Source organism: Arvicanthis niloticus, chromosome 23 (assembly GCF_011762505.2).
Source record: "Arvicanthis niloticus isolate mArvNil1 chromosome 23, mArvNil1.pat.X, whole genome shotgun sequence".
Classification (NCBI taxonomy): domain Eukaryota; kingdom Metazoa; phylum Chordata; class Mammalia; order Rodentia; family Muridae; genus Arvicanthis; species Arvicanthis niloticus.
The window spans coordinates 3,862,316-3,866,575 of NC_133430.1; the positions used below are offsets into that span (position 1 = coordinate 3,862,316).

The 4,260-nt window shown below is 39.5% G+C and overlaps 1 long non-coding RNA gene across 1 annotated transcript; it reads right to left on the minus strand.

The window, feature by feature from the left end:
- Positions 1-238: 238 nt before the first annotated feature.
- LOC143436599 (uncharacterized) lies at positions 239-3,116 on the minus strand. Its single transcript, XR_013106509.1, has 3 exons — positions 2,491-3,116; positions 1,858-1,967; positions 239-565 (listed from the first exon to the last, which is right to left on the minus strand). It is a non-coding gene; the product is annotated as an uncharacterized LOC143436599 (long non-coding RNA).
- Positions 3,117-4,260: the final 1,144 nt, after the last annotated feature.

The window sequence follows — 4,260 nt, forward strand, 5'->3', positions numbered from 1 at the left end:
GAGCAAGTTCCCAGTGTGCTCCAAAACAACCTCCTTTGATGATGCTCTGGTCAAGCGGGGGGTGGGATAGATCTAATTTTCACCAGGAGAGAAATGGTAAAAGGTGCAGAGAAACATCTGGAGAGTGAGTCAGTCCTAGGAGACTCTGAGGCTTCATTTCCTAACATCACACAATATCAGAGACCATAAAATAATGTGACGGAGTTCCTGTGTGAAGACTACAAATTTGGGCCAGTAAAAGTTCTTGTTAAGTAATTGTGCAAATGTTTTATTCATTACAAATTAACATTATTGAAAGGCCAAAAACCAATTACATATACAAATGACAGAATGATAGAAATTTCAGACATGATGTGTCAAACATTCAGTCATCATGACTGTCAGCTGCATCTGTAAATCTATCTGTAGCTTCTTTCCACTTGCAGGAGGGATTTTCTCAGTTGGAAAATATGATTGATTGTGACTTGGGAACACAGTCCTTGATGTTCCATCCACAATGTTGACCCATGCTGCTCTGCTGGGAAGATGTAGGAGACCTGGTCCCACTGCCATGTGAAGCTCTTACCTCAGGGGAAGGAGAGGAAGAGAAGCTGGGCCTATATTCAGAGTCTGGAATTTTTACAGTTTAATTTTCATCACTTGCTTTTCTTCATATTTTCCCCTAAAACATTTTGTAAAAAATTACTAATATTAAGCTCTAATATACTTTTCTGTGACTTGGGGAAAGAGGATTCTGAAGGTAGTGAAGAGGTGACATCTATACCATTCTACTGCCAATTACACATGAATACAGACAATGTTTCTTACAACATCTGGATGTCCAGACCACCTTTCCCTGTTCACAGCACTCTGAACCTCACCTGCCACCAGCTTCTTCATTTCTCTGTCTTGTGTTTTGGGATGAGAGTCCTTCAATGTGTTGTGATATACTAGGTGTGTGTACTGTATTCATTCTACTTTTCAAATTTACTATTAAAACATTTATTTAGCTTGTCAAGAACCAGTTGTCCACTGTTAGAATTTTAGAATTCCAGCCCACTGGAGATATATGTGAGATTCCTAATAATCTCTGATAAGAGATTCACTTTCTTTCCTCTGGCTGGATGCCATTTATACCTCATGAGATTAGATCCTGCCTCTGGCAGCAGACTTTACATGTCATCTAAAGGAATGTCTGGTGCTGCTTTACTCTGTGCATATCTGGAATCCCATTACTCACTTCATCAAAATATAACACGCCCTCCTCACATGAATCACAAGGTAGCACCGTCATTGTCAATCCAAGTGCTTGAGAGTGTCTGAAGGTAGTTCCGTCTTAGCTAACACATGTTCAGTGTGCAGCAATTGTCTCCTCACATGTCCTTGTAATGAACATGGAGACCCAGCAATGCTTATGGTACTGATAGAAATACATAAACAGTCTAGGAATTTTGAAAGCTGTAAAGTTTGTCAGTGAAATAACCTAAGTGAATGAGTTAATGTGACCAAATTTAGAGTAATATGCTCTAATTTTTTAGCCCTAATTGGCATGGGGCTTTAGATATAAATTTGTATAAATCTTGTTGGCTTTTATTTATGTATTATAATTTTTGTACCATATTGTTCACATCTTTGTTTGTACATTTATAGACTTGGACCCAGCATTACTTCAAGCACATCTTAAAACCTCATGAAAAATATCTCCATCCATAGCAGCTCATATCACAGACTTAAGACAACATCACACATTTATGCCCCCCATGGACAAATCTGAGATGCAACATTTGTGTTCCTGGTTATATATGATGTTCTCTCTTCTGAAGAGTCTGTTGTCTGACTTTTGAATATTGAGGAACCAGCAGCACTTTTATCTCTTACCTTTTGGTCCTTTAATCCAAACTTGGCAACTTAGCCTCTGCATCATCCATTGCAGGATCTTTGCCTTCTGTGGGCCCTTCCTCCTGCCTGAGGAGATTGTACGTGATGATCTATGAGTGTCATGGAGACAATGTCAAAAAATCTATTTCGAGATACACAATATTCTCATAAATACAAAGTCATTTTACCATTGACAGCTCCCTGGAAAAGGAACCCAAGTGTTAGTGCAGGTCTTACTGTACATCTAACCCTAAGGGTTCAGGGCCTCAGATGACACTCAGCATTCTGGGATTGTTTTCTCTTTCTAGTGTTGATACATCTTTGTGCTAAGTACTTATTTTATGGTTTGGGCATGCCTTGATATTTTTATCTTTCAAACATTTGAAAATATGAAGTTCTTTTATTCATAAAAGGAGCTAGATAGCTTTTGGTGTAGATTTCTTTAATGAAATCAGTCATCTACTCAAGCTTTTTTCCCATATACTCAATCATGTTCATGCCAACATGCCACTGCATGAAGTTGACCGAAGTAAGGCAAATCTTATTCTCTGTAAGTTCTAAACCATTGATAGTGATAAGAACAAAGACGAATACATCGTATTTTAAGATTTATGCAGGTAGTGAAATAAATACCTTAACCTTGTGAGCTGTAACCTTCCAGCATCCTCTGCTCACTGTACCTCCTTCCAAGATCATCAACAACTGAGAGAGTTGAATAAACTTCCTGCTTAGGGTTTATGTTTTCTGCTGTTGATTTTAAGGTTGTCACAAATACAGGTCAGTATAAAGATGAAGGTACTAATTATTTTTTTAATAAAAATCTCAAATATGTTATCGAGGAACTTAACACATCAGTAAAGTCAATGAAATCACTCTTTCATGGAATTATAATATTCATAGTTGCCAGCTTGAGATGGCATATACTCTTACACTATGCAAGAAGTCTGCACTTACTGTACCAAATCTGCAGAAAACTATATAGTGATAAGACTCACACAGGCCCTAGAAACAGAGTGTCATCAAGGTATGAGTAAAATCTTCACTTTGAGCTCCTCATCTGTCCTCCATGATGAAGTGATTCCTAGATGAGTGAACAGAGTCAGAACTCTTCATGTTAGAGTTAGGGTCTCTCTTAATCCTACTGAATCACAACATCACTTACCAGAAATGTTGTGTACTGAGGAACCTGGTCTTTTATGTTACCTACTCTCCATTGGAAGCAGAAATGAACTGTCTTGAGGGCTTCTGTGTCTCCCATCATAGACTGCTACTTCTTAAGTCCTAAAACATAAGTATACCACCAGAGTGAGCACCTGGTGAGGGAATGCAAATCTCTCCTGGATCCACCCAACCTTGGGTTGAAAAACCAAAGCTGGGCCTGTGTAGTCACTAGTGTGCAGCCATGGACAGGCTTACTTCCTCATTCCTGCTGCTGACTGTCCCTGCATGTGAGTGATAAGGGTTCCTAATGGATGAACTTTTCTATTCTCACCATATTTCAACCTTACCATCTGCTTTGTTTTCTTCACAGATGTCCTGTCCCAGGTCACTCTGAAAGAGTCTGGCCATGGGATATTGCAGCCCTCCCAGACTCTCAGTCTGACTTGTTCTTTCTCTGGGTTTTCACTGAGCACTTATGGTATAGGTGTAGGCTGGATTCGCCAGTCTACTGGGAAGGGTCTGGAGTGGCTGGCAAACATTTGGTGGGATGATAGTAAGCGCTACAACCCATCCCTGAAGAGCCAGCTCAAAATCTCCAAAGACACCTCCAACAATCAAGCATTCCTCCAGATTACCAGTGTGGACACTGCAGATACTGCCACATACTACTGTGCTAAGATAGCACAATGACACAGCCTCAGTTTTCAGTTGTACAGTATTTCATGGTAGTTCTCCATTCTGTTCTGACCTCATATCACAAGAGGGTATGGCCTCAGCTTCCCTGCTGGCCTCTGTGGTTTCCTGTTTTCTCTTAAGTTAAGAGCTTTCTATTCCTGATAGTCAACCTTGATCGCTTTTAACATGCTCTGTAATGAGTCTGTCTGTGTTTGGTTTTATAAAGATGAAGGATGTTTGGTGCCTACAGCAGGTGGTTCAGAGTTTTGCCTCCACTCAGGCTTAGGCCACAAATCCCACAGCAGAATTGAAGATAATTGTAATGTTCACCTTCAGTAGGCAGATGTCATATGTGTGGAAGGTGGGAGTTACTGAATGAGCACTCTCAAATTGAATCATTGGTAAAAAGGTCTCATGGATGCTCCCAGTTTTTCCCAGGCTATTTTCAATGCTATTTGATGCTCTCCACAAACTGATTGTAATACCTTATTTTTAAAGAAAATACATTCATACATACATACATATATACATAATACTTTATATGTCTCTATTTCTATATCTGTATCT